Here is a 14,380-nt window from a genome sequence, read left to right on the forward strand (position 1 = left end):
CTATGTAGTATTCACAGCATCCAGAATATCACTTCAATCAAGATTCATCACCTTTCAAATGAGAAACATCAGCTGATTGAATTAGGTACATTAAGAACTGAATCAAATGCGTACTGCATTAAATCATTCAATGAAATCAGCTTGTGTTATAGAATATTGCATTTCTGGATTTATTGCCTGGATTGCCTGCATCTTTAAGGAAACTTATGTGTAGTTTCCTTACTGGAATGTTACATTTAAGAGACATGACTTTTCAGAAAAGCAAGAGCATGTTCTCCTAGATATCATAAAATCATAGAAAGGCTTAGGTTGGAAGAGACCTTAAAGATCATTTATTTCCAGCTCCTTGCCATGGGCTCGCTGTTACGGACTAGATCAGGCTGCCCAGGATCCCATCCAGCCCAACCTTGGCCATCTCCAGGGATGTGGCATCCACAACAACTCTGGGCACCTTGTACCAGCATGTTGATATGTTAAGGTACACTGGTTAAATAAATTATTTTTCTCCATGCAACTGTTCTACTGCCAAATATATCTCAGTGACTCCTTTTCTAACATAACTAGATATTTTTTCCTCTCAAGAGCTGATAATCTGTTGGCAAGCTTTACTATCTATTGCTTGGTACCATTCAATCAAGTACATTCATTTTACTTGTGCAAAAACCTCTTTGAGATTGAGCTTATCAGAGGATTTCTGAATGTGTTTGGTTTCACTTTTATGGTCCCATTTCAGTACTAGCAAATGTGTATAGATATCCCAGAGTAATGATAAATAGAGCTAAGGGTTGTTTATTACAAACCTTTGCTATCTTGAATGTGTTGCCATCTCATTACAACATGTTTCAGCTTCCACATGGTCAGGTCTCTTATTTACACTCCAATGCATATGTGTAGGGAACACTGATATTTAAAGTGGTAGAAAGAAGAGAGAAAGAGCGCAGTTCGTAATACTTTTTCCATATTCACTTGCCATTTTTAACATCAGAAACTGATATCTCAGTATCCAAATTTTCTGCTTTCAGCATTCTCAGATGAAGATCTGGTTAAAGCAACAGACTGAGATAAAGATTATTAGTCTGGGTCACCTGCATTTCTGGGAGCTGTCAGCCAGCCATTGCATAGAGATAATGAGAAGTATGGATTACTTTGCCTTAGACTCTCAAAACAAGTTTGTGAAAACTACAGCAGAATTGCTGTAAGATTCATAACTTTCAGATAAGAAGGTCCAGCTTGCCTTTTCCCCTGCTCTCTGTAATACCATTGTGTGATTTCTGGATGATCTTCTAGGTCTTTTCCAACCTTGATAATTCTGTGATAACAAACTTTACCTGTATAGCTCTATACAGTATCTGCCCTCTAGTATTCCAAAGAGAACAAAATCTATATGCAATACCTCTTTTAGCTGTTTTTTCAATGAGCTCTGTAAGGAATTAGTGTTATTATCATATATAACAAGTAATGAAATTACTGTTGATTTCTAGAATTCCTTAAATAGATTAAGAAATTATTCTAAAAATAAAGTAAGAATGGATAGTGGGTTGATAGCACTCTGTGCAAGCTCATAGGAAACAACTGGTTCCCTAGCTGTCCTCCCTGCCCATGAGAAGGGATTTCAACAGACTGAAAAAATGAACTGACAGAAACCCAACCAAGTTCAACAGGAGCAAAAGCAAGTGACTGTACTCAGGACATCACAATCCCATGCAAAACTGGAAGGAGGGAGTAGGGGGACAGGGAATGTATCAACCGCTAAGAAGTCCTTTTGCAGAAAAGGATCTTGAGATCCTGATGGAAAGGCTGAAGATGAGACAGGAATATGTTTTTGTAGGGATGAAGACTAACATTATGCTGCATTTGCATAAGTATGGCCAACAGGTTGACAGAAATGATTATTTCCTTTTTTTTTTACAGCATCTTTTGGATCACATTTAAGACTCTTTGCCCAGTTTTGGGTTCCCAGTAGCTTGTCAAACTTTTTAAAATCAAATGTCTAATATTTTTTCAAGTACCTATTGAATGTTTCGTAGAGAAGGCAGAGTTTCCTCAAAGATGCACAGCAGGAAGACTGGTCATGATTGACATAAGCTGTAGCAAAATAAAGTTCTGCTTAGATAATGAATGAAAAATGAATTCACACTGAATATGTTCAAACACTGGAACTAGGGTGCAGTGAGGCTGTGAAATCCCCATTGTTGGAGATACTCAAAACTTGTGAGGAAAAGGCACCGAGCAACTTCACCAACCAAACCATATTTTGAAAGTGGGAGTCAAGATGGTGACCGAAGGACCCTTCCAACATGAAGTATTCTATATTTCTTTGGTTCTAAAATATTGTGTCTGGAGATAATTTAGTTGCTTGTATTCCAGTGTTTACTTTTCCAGAGGACAGGGCTTCTGATTTTTCCTGATGAAAATGCCCTTAACATCTGGTTCTCAAAATAAGAATCCAATGCCAGAATAGTTCTTCAAAAAACAGAGGGTGACTGAAATTATTCCATATCACAAATTGCTAAGAAGGATATGTAATGGAAAAGTGTGTGTTCCCCCATGCTTCCAAGAGTCTATTTCACTGAGATCCAAATAAATGCTGTCAGAACAATGAATAAACTGTTCATCCAGAATGTGAGAAGTGCAGTCTTTCTTCACTGTACTAACTCCCTCTCTAAGGAGCAAAAAAAAAGGATTTGCTTTGGTTAAAAGGGCACTCTGTTATATGACTTTCTCTTTTGTAGTCCCAAATCTCATGTTGCAATGGGTAAACTTTGCCAGTCAGATGTATATTCAAGTCTAAAGTTATGTTTTGTTGCAGTAAATAATAATAATAATAAATAAATTTTAAAAAAAAATCAAAGGAAGCAATGACATTGATCTGTGGAAGAACAGGTGAGAACTGAACATACCTTCTCAATCTTTTGCTACATTTGGTGGCACTCATGTGCCTTTAACATATGGTTTTACCCATTGCATATAAAGTTAACCTTGAACGGCATGTAGATTTTCTAAGTGCCTGATGTAATAAGCCGAGTTAATAAACAGCTTGTACTTTATGACAATTTGAAGATTTTGGTCATAGTATTTTGTCCTCAGTGTTCTATATTTAACATAGATGCCTCACCAAGATATCTCTTCTCTTGTTTTACATTCAACACAGTGGGCTGAAATTCCTTTGTGGCCTCCAGAACTTAACTTTTAGGAACCTCAGGCATTTTAGCAAATTTAAAGTGCATAATAAAGAGTTCCATCTTCCTATGGAAGTGACTTGATTTCACTTTAAGGATTAAAAGTGGGATTAAGAATTAAATGTAGGCTAGTTTAAGCATGACATTGAAGCCTTGTGACTAGAAAAGAAATGGGAGGTTCCTAAACATCTACTGCTCTGTATAAAACACTTGAAATTGTTTTGTGTAAAATACAGGCCATAGAACATAGACTGACATGCCTCTTTCATGGCTCCCTGCAGCTGCCCATCTGAGAGACCCCAGTATATAGCATAAATATTACTGAATTATTATGCATTACATATACTAAGTGGTTTTCAGTTGCAATTTTTTATACTTAAACTTTCAAATATTACCAAGAATTACCTTCAGTACATCATTTATTTCATGCTGATTAGAACATTGTTTATTATCTAATTAGGCACTGAAAAATGCAAGTGAAATCTTGCTTAGACAAACAAACAAAAGTAAATACAGGTAGGGAAATAAAGCCAACACTAATTGTAATGGTTGACCAATCTCATCCTGAGACTGAAGGTGTACTAAGCTGAAAAAGATGCTATAGGCCTGTAATAGCTAGGAGGGGAAATCATCCCCAAATGATAGCACTAGTTTTCTTTTTTATATTTGATCTGCTTCTTGAACTGCTTGTCCCTGCCTGAAAATGCCCAGGAGCAGGGCAGAAAATGAAGATAAGACATTGAGTGCTGTCACTGTCTTTCAGTGGGTGTTGAAGATTCATCTACTGTGTCAATGCCATTAAAAGAATTTAATACCTTAATGCAATAACATGTAATTATCTTTATTCGAGCAAGCCTTTATTTGTTGCTTTTACATGAGAAAAATGCTGTAAGCCTCATTATTTTAAATAAACTAATTTTCTACTCATGATCGCTAAAATAGTTGTTCTGGAATCAGCAGCATGAAAATGAACATTTTATTCACCTCTTCAGGCTCAGAAAATTCATAGAATCACCAAAGTTGGAAAAGACCTCCAAGATAATCCAATTCAACCACCCACATACCATATATATTTTCTCACTAACCCATGTCCCTTAATACAACTTCTAAATGTTTATTGTTCTAACCTTTATGCTTCAACTGAAAAGAAATCATAATTCTTGTAGCCCTGTGGCCTCGTACAGAATTCCTCTTGCTAATAACTCAGGCTTTGTCCTGAACACTTGGGATGTCAGGACTGATGCTGGTCAGATGCAAAAGCAAGCTACAAAACATTAAGAAAGCATTAAAAAGTGAATAGAAAGATAAGGAAAAATGGAGGAAAAAGAAACCCTCATAATTAGCATAACTGGAAAGACTTGTGTTCTGATTGAAATGACATAAACTGTCACCCCAAGTCCAGACTTCCCATAATTAATTATGGACTAATAGTAATTCTTTGATTAGACAGTTAAGATTTCAATAATACCAACAATAAATTACCCTCTTTTCATAAAAAAAAAAAAAAAAAACCAACAAAAAAAACACCATAAAGAAACATTTCTAAAAAGTTGGAAAATGGGTTTAGAATGACAAATACTATTAAAAACAACAACAAAAACTATATAAAAACTGTAAAATCTTAAAATATTGTCCCTATCCAAAATTTATTATGAGTAATTATAATCACTGAAGTACTATGTGACGTACTGATTCAGTTTCTGTCAATAAATATATATTGATTATACCCTTATTAATATTTATGTAGAACATAAGGAACACAAAAACAAAGTGATTCCAATTAAATTATTTACTTCTTGTAAAACACTTTACTTCTCTACCTGTGTAATTTTCAGGATAGTGGATAAAAGCCTGGTGTCAACAAGTATGTATGCGGCATTATATAGTTCAAAAACAGTGCCACACAATAACTGTTGTGCACACATTGTGTGTAACTATCACAAAACTCGAAGTAATTTGCAGATCTGATAAACCATAAGGAAAAAAAAAAAAAAAAAAGTTATTTTACTCCATGAATCAATAAGATAAATAGATTTAATGAAACTACTTATAAGGATTGTTTTTACCATAGGCCCAGGTACACCTGATCTTATTTTCCACACCTTTAGTAGTCATATGGCGTTATAATTTTACTTGAAAAACTGCACAGAATAACAGCCTTGAGGCCATAGCAGTTTAATTTAACATGTTAGACAGTAGCCAGATATCCTCATGCTCTTATCAGAATCATTAATATGCTACGTGAAAACACGAACAACAAAAATCCCTCATTTATTCTCCCTGCATATCAGCAGGATTAATGTCAAAAGCTCTCCAACTTCCTGAATAAAATGTTTCTTGTTTTTGCTATGACAAATGAGAAAGAAATCTCAGCCTGAACTTTTTCATCTGCAGATTATTTTCTTTTGTGATTTGTATTTTTTGACAGCTCCAGGTGAAGCAGAGGTAGTACCAGCCACCCATCCTTGTTGGCAGAAAGACAACAGAAAAGTACAGATCGATACAAAATCCTAATTCTCAACATTCTACTCTCATCTCAGGTTTTCTATCCTGTATTCTGCGAGTTAGAATGGTGATGTGATTCCATTAAAATAACACTAGGACATGGGATAAAGATTTCTCAGACTCTGTTTGTTACTTTACTGGCGGAGAGACCTATGCAATTAATCCCTCTCAACAAGGACTACCAAGTACGTGGATGCACACCGTCGGGGACTATGTAGCACAGAATCTCTACCCTGGAGAAGCAAACTAATTCTATTTGCTCTTTCTTTCCATGGAGGATTATAACAGTTCTTCCTTGTCTTTCAGAAATATGCAAAGGCACTATTAATACAGTTCACTCTCTTTATTCTGGGTTTTATTAAAAAGTTATTTTCTTGAATTAGATCTGAAATTTCTACTTTTGCAGAATTGTCTGGACCAAATCATGCCTAAAATCATGAGCTAAAAATGAACAACTTGGAAAAAGAAGTTGCAATTGCAATTTCAAATTATTAACCCCAAATCAAAAATATCAGTTATTTTTGTATTAAGACTTCTTCCCTTTCCAAAGCCACACAATACAGCTAGGAAAAACAGAGGAAATTATAAAGTACTGAAAGAAAATCCTTTATTCCTCCAGCCTTACAAACTGTACTCCACAAGAATATCTTCATGCAGGACTAATCCATAACTAAAGTAAATGAAATAATTATTTATGCAGAGTTGGTTTTAGTGTTTGTTTGTTTGTTTTTGTTTTTTTTGTTTTTGTTTTTTCAGATCATTTTGCCCTTCAGAAATTGTATGAGAATGGGAAAGAAGTATAAAGTTAAGTAGTCTTAATGCTCCTGTGCTAGAAATTCCCAAATTCATTCATTTTCTCTTGCAAGCAATATAATTTTGCTTGTGAATCTACTAAAAATAATATCTCTAAAATGAGAGGGCCTTACCAACTATTCACAATGACAAAGCTACAATTTCAGCTAGACTAAAATACTCTATATGATCTAGATACAACCATCTAGAATAAACATAGCAGTTACAAAAGAAGATGACCAGCAGTTTCAAAAGACAAAGTTTTGGGTTTTTTTTCTTACCCATCAGTTAATAGCAAATCTCTCAGTCCAGTTCCGAGAGTTTCAAGCTGATACATGCTAGATTTTTGATGGCTAAATACAGTCAATGCACATCCCCAAAGCTGACTTTAATACTAAAAACAAACTAACTAAAAAGCTACACCTAGAAATAATGAAGTAACTGTCATTCATAGAGCTGCTGCAGCGCTCAGGCCATTCAATGAAAATTTCCAAGATAAATCTAGAAAATTCCACAGAACATTTGCTGTGACCTGTCCCAATGCTTTCCTTCAGATTTAGTCTGCCCAAAGTTAGTGTAGCTACATTAAGCCCAGACCTTCTGAGTCATTTCAGTTGGCTTTCAACCATTCAACATACTATGCTTCATTTTGTGTACCATATAGGCAACCCCGTGTGATTTTATATTTAGGACTCTCTCCATCATACTGTGATTCTGGATCGTAATGTCTCCCAGAACAGCAGTAATACTCGACTCTTGTGCAGTCACCTACAACATTTCCTGCAGCTCAGAAATCAAATTTTAATTAGCATCAAAGAAGACAAGAAGAGGAAAACCATTTTTTTCCCCACTTTCCTTATGGATTTAAATTGATAATTTGTTTAAAGCACTGTGGAATCTTGTTTTGTTTTGTTTGTTTGTTTGTTTTAATTTCATTTGTAGTTATTCAGTGTTTCTGAAAGTGCTTTACCTTTCCCATAGACATGTAAATTCTGTTTCTTGAACCACTAGTACCACAGTGGATAATTTTAATTATTTTTCTCCCTTCATATCTCTGAATATGATTTCCTGCAGTCATTCTGGCACTATTATGACCAACTGTGAAATTTCATCTGTGTATGAAGTCTTCATATCCTGATCTAAATTTCCTAGTTAAATCTGTGGCTGTACGAAGTCCTTGTTATACCCATCACACATTTAGAGATATATTCCTACAATATAAAGTACCATAGAAGCACTGATGAGATTGATAGCATACAAGATATGCTCTCCCATATGAAATTGATTTCTGAAACAAACTTAAATAGACAATACAATGAAGTACTATTTTCATCTTATTATATCATTTCTGTTGTATGATGCCTTCTATCCTCAAATATATTGGCTTGTCAATTAAATAATAGTCTCCTTAAATTAGTAATTTGAAACAAATCAGTTACATATGTTAAATAAAAGAGTCTTTATGAAAACTAATTGGATTGTATATGGAATTTATTGACTTGTAATTAGAATATATTGGTTTGTATGTAGCAAATTGTTTACACTGTGTGTGCCGTCTGCTGTGATCAGTAATCATCACATTTAAAACAGATGGGATTTCTGTATAGAGCATATTGGGTTTTAAATGCATTATAATATACTGTAGCAGTTGACATGCTCAAATACATGTATGAAGTTACAGAACTCAAATAAATGGACTTCTTTTTTTAAAAAAAACCCTCTAGCCGTAGAGCCTATGTATTTCAAGAAATAGTCAAGCTATTAGAAATGTTTATTTATGATTCTATTCTCATACTGTATCCAAATGAAGGAACTACATCCCACTAGCTGTTAATGAAATGAAGATTCTCATTAGACTATATGAATTTTACATGAGCATATTTTGCCTTTGACATGCATATTTAATCAAACTAATATATCCAAGAAAATCTGATGATTGATAGCACCTGGAAAAGTTGTACTGTGAGCAGCATGTAACACTGTGGAGCATCAAGGTTAGATCTTTATAAACAGATGTCCAGTTTTTGTCTCAGTAAATCTATGCATTGCACCATGACAAAAAACCAGGCTTATGTCTGGGATTGCAATAGCCTATTGTCTACAGAGGTCCAGCTGCTACAATGATCACACACTGACAGTCAGCTTGAAGTCCTAAACAGAGATTGATACTGCAGTAACAGACAGAAACAGCTTCAGAGAGACATGCTAAGGAGACAGGGGAAATCTGAGCACTGCAGGACATAATCGACTTCAAACTATACTTAAAGTTAAATATGAACTATCTGGAAACACAAGAGAATTACAAATTGAGTCTCATCATTTTGGCTGCCTGTGCTATAGTGTCTTATTTTTTCAGACTAGAGCAATGCAAATAGTTTTATAATAAAAGCGGAGAGAAAAAAAAAATAAATAAAAGCACTATCTTCATGTCTTTCTAAGAAAAAAGTAAATATGTTTTTGTATTGTTCTTTTTTTCCTGTACTTTTACAGCCAGCACAAACAGTTTTGTGTCATTTCCTGTTTCAAAGCTATTATTAATTTTGAATAGAGTGGCTCTCAGTATCGACACAGCAATTATAGAAGAATATTAACCATTACATAATATAGACATATTTAATTGAAAAGTTCATTAATATTGAAAAAATGACACTTTTTATTCTACACTATTTTGTATATGCTGATGTATATAAAGTTCAATTGACTCCTTCTGAAAAATTATTTGAGTACAAGGTTTATAAATGGCTGATCTCAATTTAGTACTGAGTGCTCTCAAACGTTAGGTGAAGCACCTGTTGCCCTGTTAAAATAAAATAAATCCATCGTATTCCTATAATAAGAGACTGTGTATATATATATACACACACACTCTAACAAGCTCTTAATGAGGAAGTGCTTATTTCTTAGCAGTGCTTGGGAATCTGTTCTTTATGGCTTTCTCTGGTGTTTATGGTCTTCTCAGTTTCCCCTTGGGCCTTCATTCTGCTGATCTACTATTCAATACCAAAAGCCTTGTAAAGCTCTCCATGCTTTTCCCCTCAATGTGCAAGCCTCTTCTCTCCCTGGTCTCTTATTGCCGAGTTCTCAGAATCTTGTAAAACCTTCAAAGTAATTCAGATATTGACGCCCAGAGAAAGAGTTTCTGAGAAAGCTAAGTTCTACCACATTTACCAGAAGCCTTTCTGAGTCAGATCCATTATACATAATACAACATGAAATCACAAAGTGTTTGCTTTTAATTATAGAACACATACGCTACACTACATACCTAACTTTTCATTATGTCAGGTTTTTTATTTGTTGTAGATTCTTGACTACCAAAAAGAACATTTTGCAATAAAATATTAGTGATTACAGATGTACAGAGTGCTTCTATTTCATTTTTCTCACAGTGCACATATCACTTCATCCTACAGCTAATGGAAGCATTTCAGTTTATATTATTTCAAATGGGGACTGTATATTATAAAAATATATTTCCAACACTATTTATTGCAAAGTACTTCTTTTTATTATTATTTTAATTTTGATTAAAATTAGGTTGGAAGATTTAAAAAATATTCGTGAAAAGGTCTTCTCCTGATTTACATGATTTATCAAAATACTTAGCAGTGTTAATGATGGTGAAAGAGTGGTGGAAGAGCTGTGGAAAGCCAGTACTCAAGGTTCAGTATTGCTAAGATGTTATAGAGAAGACTGGAGAGTAATATAGAAGCAAGACTTGATGGTACACCAGCTTTGTTACTCTATACAGCAAATATTTTTCACCATCATTAATAAATAAAATGTCCAGAAGTATCTGTGATATTTGGATTGATAACAAGAAGGAAAGTTGCAAGATTTCACTTTGACAAAAACATTTGCCATCTACAGTAACTGAACAATACCTTGACTAGCATATAAAGTCATGCCATAGTTGTCTAAGGGGACTAAGATATGTTTGCATATTCAGATACCCAAGACCTATAATTGCTTAATTTTGATTGTTTGTTGTTTTGTTTTGTTTTTATAATGTTTTTCTGAACAATGACTTTTACCCAACGTCATTAACTTTACAGAGTTTTTAAATGACCTAGGATCATTTCTAAATTCATACTAATCTCCAGGAATAGACAGCATTAAAAAAAATGGGGACCACAGGCAGTTTCAGACAGTGTGACTTTCCATATCTTAGTGGTTTTCTACATTTCAAAAGGCTACTGAATATGAGAACAGAAAACTGAAAGAGAGCACAGACCAAGAGAACTTCAGAAGCCAATTGTCCTTGTAAGACCTCAAGCAAAATGTAGTACAATGCCTGATAGAGAATGAGATTTTAACTTGATTACTAATGACTATTTCTACATTTTTTCCCTAGCTATATTTTCATATAATCAATTAAAAAAAATGTCATTCATTTAGTCATTCACTTTAAACTTAACATGTAGTTACTTTTTTCACCCCATAGAATATGAAAGTACTTTAAAATAACTTAATGAATATAGTTGTGACTAACAGAACAGAAAAACAGAAAAACAGACATATGTAACACCTTAGACTTATAAAAGACCACTGCCTGAAAATTAGCAAGCTGTTATCTTGCCTAAAATGCTTTTGAGAGTTAAGAACATTTTAAAAACCTTTCTCAGCATGACTTTGTCTCATGTTTCTCACAAATTCAATTTAAATGGAGTTATCCTCATGTTTCCAAAGGCAAAAAGGGGCCAGACATTTATGAAAATCCTCCAGCTTCAACCTAGCAGGATGAAGGAGATGACAAGTCTTCAAAGGACAGTTTTTGTTTGTGTACATATCTTTGTGAATCCTGGAGTTTTGGAGAGTTCATTCTGGTTTAGAAGCAAGCATACAGTTGATAACACAGATACTTAGTATGTAATTAGGTAAATGGAACTCAAGTGCTTCAGTTAGAGCCATTCATTCACAGATCCACTTGTGAAAAACAAGGGCAATGAGAAACAAGCAGAGGATGTCCTAGAGCAGTAGGTCACTCTTCAGGCTATAGACATGACAGTTCTCAGAAAAACGAAGTAGTGAAGTACATATTCTCCTAAGCAGAAACTGTAAGAGGGATTGAAATTAAAAAGAACAGAGATGGAAAGGATCAGCTAGTTCATCCTGCTGACAATTCAGTAATGTTCCTGTGAGGATTAGCATATTGTTCAGCTTGGTGTTAAATATTCCCTGCTAGGAGCTTCCTTTTTGAGACTATTTAAACTAGAACAGATCTTACTATCAGGAAGTAGTCTTGTCTGTTACCTAAATATTCATATTTCTTAATTTTATCCTATTATGTCTGCTTAAGCCATGACACATACTGCTCTGTCAAATAATGCCTATCCTGTTTAACTCCTTCAGATTCTGAATATTGCTATATAGCCTACTAGGGCTGTGTCAAAAAACAGTCTTGTTAAGCGTTCTTCTCACTCTTGCTTCATGACTGAATTGCCATTCCAGCAGAATTATTATCACCATGTAATATACTCACATATTACAAATGAAATAGAGTATTTGATATTTATCATTTAAAAAGCAACATGGGAGACCAAACTCCAGAGTGAGTTATTTTATGTCAACTGTCTTAACATTTGCTTTAAAAGTTCTCATCAGTCTGCCACAATAAAGCATGAAATAGAAGACATACGTTCCTCTGAAAATATCCCCAAAGGTTCAGACTTAAAGATTCCTGCTGTGGCAGTCTGCCAGTGAGCTCAATTAGAATTTTTGACTGAATTAAGTAGTGCACAATCAGAGCATACAAAGGAAAAAAGCACCCTCAAAAAGAATAGCATTCCTGTAGGTGTAGCAAAATCTTTTCTTCTGTGCTCAAAATAAGCCTCAAATTATAGTGATGTTATTTGACATTAGGAGTGCACAGATGTGTTAAGTATTTCATTGGGAATAGAGAGTGGTTAGTTGGACAAGCATAAAGCATACATAATTAATTTCAGTCTTGCAGTGCCTCTGCTCTTTAACATGATATTTGTTACCGTAGTAAAAGAAGCTTACTAGGCACCATGTTTAGCTGACAATGTTGAAGGGAATTCTTAAAGAGAAGAAAAATCTGTTCGCATTCCAGTCTCAAATTTGCACCTAGTTTCAGACCGTATGTCTGCATTTAGTGTTGTAAAGCAGGCAAAAGAAGAATGGCAGGTTCCTGGAGAGAAATATGTCACTGGTGATAAACAGTCAGTAGAGCAGATAATGCATTGCAGGTCAAAAACTACACCCCTGACAATACTGCACATGCAGGTAATACACTAAATGTCACATTTGAAAGGGGTAATGCTTTTTCTACTGCTACATCCTCAACAAATTGTAGTACATAGCTGAGTTACAAATTGTAGTACCCAGCTGACATAGAAGCATGAAGGATTTTTAGGAGGCAGAAAATGCAATGAGAACTGAACAAGATAGATCATCAAAACAGCAGAAAAACAAACAAAAAAACCCAGCAAAATTAACAGCCCAACTCTCAGGAGTAATATGAGCCACACAGTAAATCATCTTAGACTGTAATCATAATCTATAGAAAAGTAATTGTTCTGTATAGCTCTGTATTAGAAGATTAAGCCCTGTACACAGAAAAGCATCAGACTTAAGTAAGGTTAAAAACTGCTTCTTTTAGTCTGCGTACATTCTAACCTTCATCAACAGAATTTCTAACTGCACATTTGCTTCTAATAAATAAAATTGAATTCATCCATTTTGTTTATAACTCTTAGAGACATATAGGTAGACATATCTTTACATCATTGACATTAACTCATTCATTCTGACCATACACAGATGAACTAAAGATGTTGGGAGCTGACAGTACTGGAAAAACCTGACTAAAATCATGCTGGCATTGCTACGGGGATGCATTATCAATGCTCCATTCCTGGAAATGTTCAAGGCCAGGCTGGATGGGGCTTTAGGCAACCTGATCTAGTGGAAGAGGCAGAGGGCTGGATCTGAGCTGTAATGTCCCTTCCAACCCATGCCATTCTGTGATTTCACTCACATGCCATTTCTCACATGTCCTCTCAATCACCATTCTCCTTGAGTACTGAGGAAGACACAGACTGTAGGTTTATTTTTTTTTTTAGTATTAGAAGTACTGACAGCCTGAAGTCCTCAGTGAAGCTTCTAGTCTGTGTCAGGCTTTCTTGGGTAAACAATGCAGAGGTCAGCACCTTGAGTATAAATAAGCAGGTGTGCATGCCAAGCAAGAACACAATACATGAAGGAAATGCAGCAATCTCTAACCCAGAACATAGTGGGAGGGAAAGAAACACTGCTTGTTAAACAGACTCCCTAAACTCCCAGGGCAATCTAGGAAAACAAGTTCTAAAAGAACTTTCTTTTGTTGTACTCAGTATGCAGATCCCAGATTAGCTCCACGTAAAGCTGTTATATTCAAACTACTTCCAAGCAGGAGTATCTTAAAATGCAGGAACATTTTAAATAGGGGCAAACGGAAGGTCTGTTTTCTATGAGTCACTCCTTAATTGTCTGAAAATCCACCTTTTAGTTTAAGAATCAAAGAAAATTCTGAATTGTTTTTGAATCACAGCTGTCTTAGCCAGAAGGTGATTCTGCTGGTGACTTATTGGTCACTTCTGTGCTCAGGTTCAGAGATCAAAAAATCTGCACCTAATAGAACAACATGGTAGAAGGTCTCCTTTAACACAGTAGAGTTCAGTTAGAATTTATCCTTACTGTACTTCAATCAAACAAGTATGAACTCTTGATTTTTCAGCTGAAAAATATATTATTTGAAGTAAATTTTTGCTAAAAATATAAATAAATAAATCATCTGTGAACCATTTGACTGCTGACTGAAATAGGAATAATTCACATGTTATGCATACTTTGCAGTTCACTATTTTTTGTGGGTTTGGGTTTGTTTGTTTGTTTTCTATTTT

The 14,380-nt window shown here is 34.8% G+C and overlaps 1 long non-coding RNA gene across 4 annotated transcripts in view; it reads left to right on the forward strand.

Annotated features, from left to right (window-relative positions):
- The window catches only part of LOC107312749 (uncharacterized), a 314,604-nt gene that overhangs the window by 285,312 nt on the left and 14,912 nt on the right, over positions 1 to 14,380 (forward strand). For 3 of the 4 annotated variants that reach the window (XR_014945149.1, XR_014945152.1, XR_014945151.1), the window contains one exon: positions 5,608 to 5,795. The exons of the other annotated variant lie outside the window; for it this stretch is intronic. This is a non-coding gene — a long non-coding RNA (uncharacterized LOC107312749). Of the gene's footprint in view, positions 1 to 5,607; positions 5,796 to 14,380 lie in introns of those variants that run through there. 4 annotated transcript variants of the gene reach the window in all.

The sequence above is a fragment of the Coturnix japonica genome, chromosome 4, assembly GCF_054131305.1.
Source record: "Coturnix japonica strain WE chromosome 4, WE-NBRP24, whole genome shotgun sequence".
NCBI lineage: Eukaryota > Metazoa > Chordata > Aves > Galliformes > Phasianidae > Coturnix > Coturnix japonica.